The following is a 12,271-nucleotide window of genomic DNA, read 5'->3' on the forward strand; positions in this document are numbered from 1 at the left end:
GGGGGATGTCGAGCCGGTCCAGTGTAAGTTTAACTGAGTCTAATCTAAATTAATTGTTCCTAGTGTTTTTAGGGCTGGTTCATAGTGTCAATTGCACAGGAACGCGCTAGTTGTTCCTGTGAAATTCACATGCAGTTCTGTGCGGTGCGATTTCAGCCCATTCTAGCCGTATTTCTGGAAACTCACTGCAACCGGATTGCATAATGCTTCTGTACCTTGCGATCTAGTGCAGACAAGTGCACTGCATTTGGGGTGTAATTAACTTAATAACGACACCTGCTGCAGATCACAACTGCAGTGCGTTTTGAACACAGTGTGGGAATGCAGCACAGGTTTCCTGCACCATGTTCTGGTGTGAACATAACTGACCATTGCACAGACCATGGCCACACAGTCTTTATCACTTCTTGCCTGAAAAACAAAATATCACATCCCATAAATATTTTTTTATACAATTTAACAATATCCACAACACTTTTGCCCCCTCCCTTCCTAAATCACACAAACCATAAAATACAATTCATATTTCATTCTATCTACACCAGTCAAACCCTTCACCGTCTTTTCTAACCTCCTCCATACTTTCTTTGCAAATGCACATTCCCAAAACAAATGTATTACCCTCTCAATTCTCCAACACCCCTCCCTCAGGCACACCTCACTATCCACAAATCTCCTTTGCCTCAGAAATTATTTTGTCGTTTTTCAGAACCCGAAAAATGATGTGAAGCCCACACACGATCATTTTAAATTACATTTTTTTAAAACAATGTTTTTTTCATGCCAAAAAATGATCGTGTGTACGCGGCATAACACTAAACCATAGGCATGCGCAAGGGGTTTGCCAGGTGTGCCTGGGAACACCCTAATCCTGGGGTTAGCAACCTGTCAATGATGGGAAGGTGACAGGTAAACCGCAATCCTTCCTTACTGACCCTCAGAACCTGGACAGGAGAGGTGGCGGGGGTGGAATTTAGTGGAACCAATCTGTATTTTTCTTCTGCAGCAGCTGAAAGTTGACTTCTCCTCCTCTCCCTTTTGTCAACATTCAGCTGCCACAGGAGGAATATTTAGGGGATTGGTACTAATATATGCCACCCCTCTTTTGCCTGTTCCTCTTCCTTCTGTTGCCCGGGTCCCCCATGTGCTCCCTTGATCCTCCTTTCTCCTATTATTTCAGGATGTAGAGCGGGGAAGAGGCCGGTAAATATGTCAAATGCATATGTGTTGGAGCTTTGGGATGCTCACCCTTATGCAATAGGCTGCGCACACCTATGAGTAAAACCCAAGACTTCCTTATTACCAGCCCCTTGGAAACTTAACGCCTGTGACATCAAATCAGGATCATGTTGATCTATTACAAAGCTGGGATGCTTTTAAAGCACGCCTGTGAGAGGTGTTTATCAGCAAGGTTAATGGAGTTAAACGCAACACGCATGGTTTACGTGCTTAACTTGAGCAACAGGTTTCGAAAATGTAAGCAGGTGTATATAGACAACTCCACAAACTCTACTAGAGGGTCTTGGGTGTCTGCTCAAGATGCTCTTAACTGTGTGGTATTTTCCTCAGCAGATAAGAAACATTTTTTTTCTAAATTAGCTTTCTACAAGGAGGGTAAACAAACTGGGAGGCTACTTGCCAAAATTGCTAGATCACAGAACTCAGGGTCCTCTATTGGTGCATTACGGCTGTCAATTTGCGCTGATTATTTCTCAATATGCAGGCCAGAGAAGATAATATGGGTGGTAGGGCACTGTTGTCCCTAGATGAGGCCAAGATCTTTGCTAGTGTGGAATGGCCCTTTCTTTGGACTGTCCTATCTAAATTTGGCTTTAGCCCTATCTTTACGTCATGGGTCAAACTATTGTATAATCATCTGGTGGCAGCTATTAGGGAGGCCGGTAGGGTTTCTCCTATGTTCTATTTAGGCAGGGGCACTCGTCAAGGATGTCCACTGTCGCCTGTACAGTTCGCACTGGTGACTGAACCTCTGGCTGCATCCATCAGGCAAAACTCTGATCTAGAAGTGTCTCAATTTGGTGAGCCGCAGGAGAAAGTTATGCTTTACGCTGATGATACCATGTTGCTATTGGGGGATTATCACTAGATTTGGGGATTTCTTAGGCCTCTTTATAAATTGGGATAAATCAGCATTGCTGCCCCTAGATATAAACCCTTTGTGACCCATTACTACTGTCTGTCCAGTACCTGTCACATCTACCTTTAAATATTTAGGTATACAGATTACTCCTCAACTGGAAGACTCTTGTCGCTAAAATATAGCACCTTTGCTATGTCGCTTCAGGGACAAAATTAAAATCTGGAACCACGTTTGGTTATCATTGGCAGGTATAGTGAACCTAGTGAAAATTATCTTCATGCCCCAGCTACTATATTTCTTACACAATACGCCAATAGTTATCCTATTAAGCATCTTTCAGGAGGTGAACTCCATTTTTAGGCATTTGCTATGGCATAATAAAACACCTAGATTGAGATTGGAGTATCTGAAAAGGCCCAAGGATGCTGGTGGCCTAGCCATGCCCAACCCTTGGCTGTATTACTTGGTTGCACAATTGCAACACTTATGGAAGGGCCTAGTGCTCACCAACACAGGTCTTAGCCGGCCTAACCTAGATTCCTCCTTAGATTTTCTATTACATACATTGGAGGTTCCCAATTTACTCACTGTTCTGGAGGCTGAGAGCTTTGCCAAGTCTAACCACCTTTTACCCACATACACCCTTGTTCAAAAGGTTTGGAATAAGTCTAAGCAGCTCCAACGCTCCACTGGTTTCACTCCTTTCAGCCCCATATGGCACAATAATCACTATCCAGAGTTAGCCAAATTACAACAGGCCCTAAAATGGCATAAGTGGGATATAACGCACATTTACCATATCTTTCAGAATGGATCCCTATCCCTACCTACGTCTATGTACCTTTATTATGTACAACTTAAACATGCTGTGACAACACAGGGCTCTGTAGTAGAATGGTAACAGTCCCCTACTCTGGTGTGCAATATCCAACCTCCATTTTGAACTTCAAACAAGGCTAACCTACCTCCATTTAGTGCTGTGCTCCTTTCTTTAGAGTTCACTGTACTTACAGGGGTGACCTCCTTTGTCACATCGGCATTAGACAGCATCCTCTTTTCTGTGCCCTTGTTACCTTTAGCCTCCCTTGAATCCGCAGCCGCTGCCAAGACCTCTGACACCTTGGGATATTGTCTTGCCAGGTGCACATACAGTTATGGCACCTGGCACGCTGGTCTTTCATGTGGCCAAAAGAAAAACATTGTCTGCAGAACAATGGCTGCCCTGGGTTCCATAGGTAGCCCCGATTACTTCCAATAGAGAAGACCTGAAGTGGGTGTTACATGCCACCTATGTCCTTTGAATCCGCTTTAAATACCACCCAGAATTTCTGGTGGCCATTAAAGTGCCCCGGACATTCATCAACTTTGTGCCAGTCGACACAGACTCACAGTAACATAGAAAAAAATCACACACAAAAGGATTAAACATGTGCAATGTAAGGGGGCCTGAATTTTGGTCTCACTAGACAGGAATGTGATCCCCTCCAGCATCTCCTCAGTCCTCACCTTCCTTTTCGCTCTTCCGCTTCAGACATGTTTGCAGGTCCTCCTCTGCCAGAAAGTAAAATCATGCAATCTGGTGCTAGGGAAACACAGCATGCAGAAAATGCTTTCTCTCACCATGCCCAGAGAGTCCTTCATCCGCTCCTTCTGAATAAAGTACAAGCTGATATTGCTTCATTTAGGCTCAGCCACAACCAGCCTTAGTGTGTTTGGTGCTTCTGAAGCACCTGCCGCCATTACTTCCTCCTGTCTAATTCACTGTCAACCATAAAGGAAGGTAGGGAAAGGTGATGGCTTCCGTACACTCCCAGTGGCATCCCTCCAAATAGCAGCATGGGCTGCATCTGAAGGGAAACCCCCAAGGCTATGTGGTACTGGCACCGTTCGTTACCCAAGACTAGGTAGCAAGCTACACTGATATTAGCCAATATGCTCAACACAGGGAAACTTTAAAGTTATCCAATGCAGTGGGGCTGAGCCCGCACTGTAAGGGTTAACTGCTCGTTTAGGTCTAGGAGACTTGTTAAAGAAGATTTCAGAATCCTCTGCACATCCTCACTGCTAGACCAATCCCCACAGCATCTTCTCCCCTATGCTCAACCAGTCTAAAGTCCTGATGTCATTAAAGTGATTGTAAAGTCTCGTTTGTTTTTCTATTAAAATAAAAAACATGTTATATTTGCCTTAAAAAAAAAAAAAATATATATATATATATATATATATATGTATAGTGAATTAAACGCCATTCCTAGCGCACATGTAAAACACATATAAACATACACTTAAAACTAGAAGATCATTAAATAAAGACTGCTGCTATAAAATAAGTTTGTCAATATATATCATGCATAAACATCTGTCATTGAAGCATTAGCATTAGCAGCGGTCCTTCAGTGCCAACCACACCATGTTGTTTTCAGGAAAGTTCAAACATATTCCAAACTTGTTAGTGAATATACAGGTAAAGGTATCCAAAGTGATCACAATTACGGAACCATGCTGTGAGTAATCCTCTCCCTATTAATACTGCACTCACCAGATCTCCAATCTTTTACGCCTTATACAATTAAACTGTCCATCTGCGGTGAATCACATTCTAGACTGGATGCCTTTCCAAGCATTAGTTCACACCAGAAAAGAAAACAAATTCCATAGCGTAATCCTGTAATCAGTTTATTGCTAAAAAATCCTCCCACAAATTAAACGTACAAATGTAATACAAAAACAAGCATTGATAAGATTAAGGGAACAACGTTCAGTCTGCACGCTGTCTCTCATCGCTCGCCAGCTTCTCCACGATCGTGATGATGCTCAAAGCAGGCAGCGGTTTGATGTCACTCTGGATAGCCGTATGGTCATACCCTGATATGTTTTGTCATCAAGACGTCATGACGACTCAAACTAAGCAAGATTCACTCAAGATGTTTGCATATCACAGACCATATAACATTGTTTGTGCCACTATTATATAAATTATATCAGTACAGTATATGAGAATATATGAGAATAAGTAATACAATTACATTTTTGATGCTTTCCAGAATGATTTACTTGACAAAACGCATAGGGAAGTGCTAATGTTGGCCTCACTATCATTTATCATCCTCCGAGTATGAATTTGACTGTCTTAAAGGATATGACAGAATTGTTATCAGCCTCAGTATTGCAGTTTCCCAAGTCTTTAGTTTGATATTAGTAATACAGAAGTTCAGAAACTTCTTCGTTATGCTAATAGCCTGGGCTATACAGAGGAAGTGAGTAAACCCACCCATAGGGCTGGACATACTTTGGATTGGATATTTGCATAATGGCTGTGTAACCAGGACTGACCCACCGCTAGAGGTGGCTTGGAGTGACCATTTTTTTATAGGTTTTAAAATAGTGGGTAATGTACAAAAAAAAAAACCTCATATACCTAATAGAGTAGTTAAACCATTTCTTACACGCAATTATTCAAAAGTGTCCGCAGATGTTATCTCTAGAATATTTCTAGAGAATGTAGATATTAGGGTATTTAAAAAAATACATACTGTTGAGGATAAAATAGAAGTATTTAATTCAGCAATAACGAAAACTTTAGATCTTCTGGCCCCAAAAAAACAGTCAAAATATAAGATCCCCAACAAATAATCCGCTCTGGTTTAATCAAAATACTCGCACGTTAAAATGGAGTTGTAGAGCGTCAGAAAAAATATGGAGGAAAGACCCTTATTCCTTTACTAGAGAGGCATATAGAGCGGCTTTGAAAAAATATAAAGCTGAAATAAAAAAAGCTAAAAAAACATACCTAACAGAGAAAATTAGGTTGGCGGAAAATAAGGCCGCAGAATTATTTAAAGTGGCCAATACTCTTGCAAATCCAATCTGTTTAGACACCAAGGAAGAATTCTCTCTGGAATTAAGTGAGAAGTTAGCAGAGTATTTTAAGCAAAAAATTATAGACATAAGAAATAATATACCTGATTCTTGTTATACAGAAAGTTCTCCTGTATACAAAGGGATACGTTTCACCTGTTTTTCGGCGGTAACTAGTGTAGAGATACTGACTATTCTCAAGTCGCTTAGAGCTTCGTCTTCAGCGCTTGACCCCTGCATTGCGCAGCTGGTGAAGGACTCTGCTGTTACCTTGGCACCGTTTATAGCTGACATTATTAATATGTCTTTTGCTATTGGAACGGTGCCAAGTATTTTGAAGCAGGCGGTTATAATCCCCTTATTGAAGAAGGCTAACGTGTTACGATCTGATTTAAGCAATAATCGACCAATTTCGACCTAGCCTTTTTTAGCTAAAATAATGGAGAGAGCTGCTGTGTGGCAACTTCAGCCACACTTGGAGTCCAATAATATTTTTGATGAAGATCAGTCTGGATTCCGTCCTGGTAGAGGCACAGAGACTGCTCTGATTAAAGATAAGGACGACTGCTTATGCGCCATGGACAGCGATGAGGCTTCAGCGTTAATACTGCTGGATTTGTCGGCTGCGTTCAAAACTATAGATCATGCCAGACTTCTGGAAAGGCTGGTGTCTGTGGCCGGGTTTGAGGACATGGCATTGACATGGATGGCCTCATTCCTACAGAATAGGACTAGGGACGTATTATTTATCTAATAGTTCCTTGTCTTGCGGGGTTCCTCAGGGTTCAGCGTTATCGCCGATATTATTTAATATCTACATAAGGCCGCTGTTGTAAATTATTCAGCGCCATAACCTTAGCTTTCACGTTTATGCAGACGATACGCAAATTTATTTTAAGCTGCCTAAAAATTAGGAAGTCCAGGTGAATTTGGCATCCTGCCTGGAGGAGATACAGTCCTGGATGGGAGCCAATTATTTAAAACTTAATGGCTCAAAAATGGAATGTATTATCATTAGTAATCAGAGCAAAGCCAGTTTGAATGATTTTCCTTCTTGGCCGGTTTCGTTTATGCCATCCCCTACCCCGGCTACCCAGGTTCGGGATTTGGGAATCATTTTGGATTCCAAATTGTCATTGAAGGCACAGGTAAATCAGGTGGTAAGCTTATGCTACTACCAACTGAAACTTCTGCATTCTACATTGCATTTCATTGACGAGGTGGACAAAGTCCACGTGATCAATGCTTTTATTGGCAGTCGGCTGGACTACTGTAATGCGCTATACATGGGGTGTCCAAAAACTTCTTTGCATAAGCTTCAGCTGATCCAAAATGCAGCAGCTAGATTATTAACGGGTGTGGGTCGTCGGGACCATATTACACCTTCTCTGAAAGCCCTGCATTGGCTACCGGTTGCTGAACGTGTTTTGTTCAAAGTGGGTTGTATCGTCCACAAAGCTATCCATAAGATAGGCCCAGGGTATCTGCAAGAAAAATTCACCTGTTACGTTCCCAACAGATCATTGAGATCTGCTGATCAGGCTAATTTGACTGTCCCTAAATTTAGAAGAACTAAATGTGGAGGGAGGACGCTGGATGCACAAGGTTCAATATTCTGGAATTCTCTACCTCTATACATAAGACGTGAGAAGGATTTATTACAATTTAGGAAGTTTTTAAAAACTTTTTTATTTTCTCAAGTGTATGGCCCTAATTAGGGTAAGATATTAGGGCCAGATTCACAAAGGAGATACGACGGAGTATCTCAGATACTCTGTCGTATCTCTTGTTCTATCTATGCGACTGATTCATAGAATCAGTTACGCATAGATAGCCAGAAGATCCGACAGGTGTAATTGTTTTACACTGTCGGATCTTAGGATGCAGTACCGCGGCCCCCAAACTGGGGGGAGTTTGTGTCGTAAACCAGCGTCGGGTATGCAAATTAGGAGTTACGGCGATCCACGAAGATTTTTCCCGTCGTTACGGCGTCGCTAGTGTTAGATTTCCGTCGCAAAGATAGGGCTGCTTTAACAATGTTAAAGTATGCCTGTCTTTCCCGAGTCGCTTTTGAATTTTTTTAAAATCTTTTATTTTTCCCGGCGTAAATCTTTTTTCACGTCGCGATTCACAAAACGTTGGCGCGTCGTAATTTCACGCAAAGCACGTTGGGAAATTTGCGACGGGAGCATGCGCAGTACGTCCGGCGCGTGATCGCGCCTAATTTAAATGGTACCTGCCCCATTTGAATTGGGCCGCCTTGCGCCGGACCTGTTTACGATACACCGCCGCAAATTTCCAGGTAAGTGCTTTGTGGATCGGGCACTAAATCTGAAAAATTGCGGCGGTGTAATGTAAACCGGTTACGTTACGCTGCGCCCGCTCTACGTGAATCTGGCCCTTAGTATTTTTAGTTTTCTAAATGTTCATAATATGGTTTTATATTGTTATCGTATAGTAATAAGAGATTTGTTTTGTACATGTATATAGACAAATGAGAAAAAATGGGAGAGCAACTGCGCTAATATACTGGGTGGTAGAAAAATGAATACTACTATAGTGATAATCAGATGTGATAAAGTGAAGCTGCACCTTACTGGATATATAAAAACAGTGAAAACATAAGAAAAAAACAAGATGCGCTACACATAATATGAAAATACCCAAAAACGAATAAAATTAATTGTCCGTGTCACGGACAATTAATTTTATTCGTTTTTGGGTATTTTCATATTATGTGTAGCGCATCTTGTTTTTTTCTTATGTACATGTATATGTTGGTTCTATGAGCGCATCGAGGCCTTCGGGTAATGACTGCGCTCCCAATAAGCATTTTAATAAATAAATAAATGCTGATGTCATCACACATGCTTGGTTGAGAGGTGCTTGTAAATTTATAGCTCATCCTTCCTTCAGTGTTTGTAAGTACCATTTCCATTATAAAGAGTGGTGTTTTCACATTCTACACTATATATTTGTGTGACTTTTGCTGAGAAAGTGAGCTGCAGGAGGGCCCTTCAGTTATCCACCAGTGGTTTACCTGAGCACTGTTTGACCTGCCATTTGGAGGTCTATATTTCTGGTAAGCTGGCAGTGAGTCTCCTTTCTGATGGCGGAAAACTGAAGTTGGTTCACGGATCCTTTGGATTTGCACTTTGTGGTCACTGATTTATATGGACTTTTTTCATATATTTGCACATTTATTTTATTTACACTTATGGATTAAGTTAAAGCGGATGTGCCACTAAACAAATATATTAAAAGCCAGCAGCTACAAATACTGCAGCTGCTGACTTTTAATATAAGGACACTTACCTGTCCTGGAGTCCAGCGGTGATCGCAGCAGATGACGAGCCGATCGCTCGTCACCCTGCTGCTCCCCCCTCCATCCACGGTGAGGGAACCAGGAAGTGAAGCGCTCCGGCTTCACTGCCCGGTTCCCTACGGCGCATGCGCGAGTCGCGCTGCGCCCGCCGATTGGCTCCCGCTGTGTGCTGGGAGCCGAGTGTTCCCAGCATACAACGGGGGACGGACGGGAAGCGGAGAAAAAACCCGTCCTTTGCCCGTATCGTAGGGCGGGAAGTGGGTGCAGATACCTGTCTGTAGACAGGTATCTGCACCCCCCTGAAAGGTGTCAAATGTGACACCGGAGGGGGGAGGGTGCCGATCAGCGGGACTCCACTTTAGAGTGGAGATCCGCTTTAATGTAACTTGTGTTTTGATTTTCACTATTGACCACACAACAAAAATGTAATTTATTATCTTGTATTAAGATCATTTTGAGTGATGCTGTCTGACCTATTTAATTATGAGTTTGACGCCATTTCATTTATATTATTGCTCCAAGCGCAGCTTTCCTGTAGTTTTAGTATATTAGAATAGTCTGTAATTTCAAGGTCACTGCCAAGGATTGTTTTGGATGTTCCAGAAAGAATCACAAAACGAACAAGTGAATATTCAATCTTGTTTAACGATAAAACTGAGTGTTTTACTAAATAACTGATGTTGACATGCTGAAATAGAGTTTTGAACTTCACACTTGTATTGTTTTTGGCTGAACCTTTATCTACAGTAAGTCTTTAATCATCTGCCCAACTCAGCCATTCCAATAGGAAAAAACCCAGTTGCAGGCTAAATGGGTATTTCAATCCAAGTGTTGATACAACATAGAATACAATACATTTACATATCAAATTGTATAAATAAACAGTGCCTTGAAAAAGTATTCATATCCCTTGACATTTTCCACATTTTGTCATGTTACAATCAAAATATAAATGTTTTTTGTTGGAATTTTATGTGATAGACCAACACAAAGTGGCACATACTTGTGAATTGGAAGGGAAATGATAAATGGTTTTCAATATGTTTTACAAATATCTGAAAAGTGTGACGTGCAATTGTATTCAGCCCACCTGAGTCAATACTTTGTAGAAACACCGTTCACATTACAGCTGCAAGTCTTTTTGGGTATGTTCCTACCAGCTTTGCACATCTAGAGAGTGATTTTTTTGCCCATTCTTCTGTTCAAAATAGCTCAAGTTCTGTCAGATTGGATGGAGAGTTTCTGTGAACAGCATTTTTCAAGTCTTGCCACAGATTTTCAATTGGATTTAGGTCTGGACTTTGACTTTGCAATTCTAACACTTGAATATGCTTTGATCTAAACCATTCAATTGTAACGTTGGCTCTGTATGTTTAGGGCCATTGTCCTGCTGGAAGATGAACCTCTGCCCCAGTTTTAAGTCATTTTCAGACCCTAACATGTTTTCTTCTAAGATTGCTCTCTATTTGTCTCCATCCATCTACCCATCAACTCTGACCAGCATCCCCACAAGCTGCCACCACCATGTTTCACAGTGGGGATGGTGTGTTCAGGGTGATGTGCAGTGTTAGTTTTCCTCCACACATAGCATTCCCACAAACTGCAAACAGGATTTCTTATGGCTTTCTTTCAACAATGGCTTTTTTCTTGCCACTCTTCTATAAAGGCCAGATTTGTGGAGTACATGACTAATATGGACAGATTCTCCTACCTGAGCCGTGGATCTCTGCAGCTCCTCCAGAGTTACCTTGGGCCCCTTGGCTGCTTCTATGATGAATGCTCTCCTTGCCCAGTCTGTCAGTTTAGGTGGACGGCCATGTCTTGGCAGGTTTGCAGTTATGCCATACTCTTACCGTTTTCAGATGATGGTTTGAACAGTGCTCCTAGAGATTTTCAAAGCTTGGGATATTTTTTTTATAACCTTACCCTGCTTTAAACTTCTCCACAACTTTATTCCTGACCTGTTTGGTGTGTTCCTTGGCCTTCATGATGCTGTTTATTCACTAAGGTTCTCTAACAAACCTCTGGGGGCTTCACAGAACTGCTGTATTTATACTGAGATTAAATTACACACAGTTGGACTCTATTTACTAATTAGGTTACTTCTGAAGGCAATTGGTTCCACTAGATTTTATTTAGGGGTATCAGAGTAAAGGGGGCTGAGTACAAATGCACGCCACACTTTTTAGACATTAGAATTATGTGCTACTTTGTGTTGGTCTATCACAAAAAACACAATATAATACAATTACATTTTTGGTTGTAACATGACATGTTAAAAGTGTCAAAGGGTATGAATACTTTTTCAAGGCACTGTATAAGAGAACAGGATTGCTGTGTATAAGCTCAGCTTTGAGAGCCCATTCATACTTTTTTTTTTTTTACATTTTTTTTTTAATTGAGAATGCAATTGACAATTAGAAGGCTATAACATTTGGCCAATAAAGTAACATACATGAACATGACCATAGCGTCATAGAAATAAATAGACCAGCTAAGAATATATGATCAATTAAATAACAAGATGATTGGTCATTTGATCAATCAGCTACATTTTTTCAATATGTGAAAGATACACTGTAGATATATTTATCTTTCTGAACATGTTTGTTTGTGATTGTTTGGCTTGCGCAATTGATACAAATTTTTTTGCACACTGTTTCGAGCTGAATATTCAGGCTCCTTGTTTTAGTTGCAGCACCATCGTTTAAAATAATGTTTTTGTTTTTTCATTTTTGAATATTTATAGACCTGTATATATTTTGATATATATATTTTTTGTTATGGGGTCAGCGCGTATTTATCACCTTTAAAGCGGGGGTTCACCCTATTAAAAAAAAAAACATTTTTTTTTTTATTATACCATTACATTCGGCATCGTAGCGCGAGCTACAGTATGCCGATCTTACATTTTTTATCCCCGTACTCACTGTGCTATGGATCATTGAAGATTCCGGGGAATGGGCGTTCCTATGGTGAGAGAAGGT

The sequence above is a fragment of the Rana temporaria genome, chromosome 4, assembly GCF_905171775.1.
Source record: "Rana temporaria chromosome 4, aRanTem1.1, whole genome shotgun sequence".
In the NCBI taxonomy this organism is placed as follows: Eukaryota; Metazoa; Chordata; class Amphibia; order Anura; family Ranidae; genus Rana; species Rana temporaria.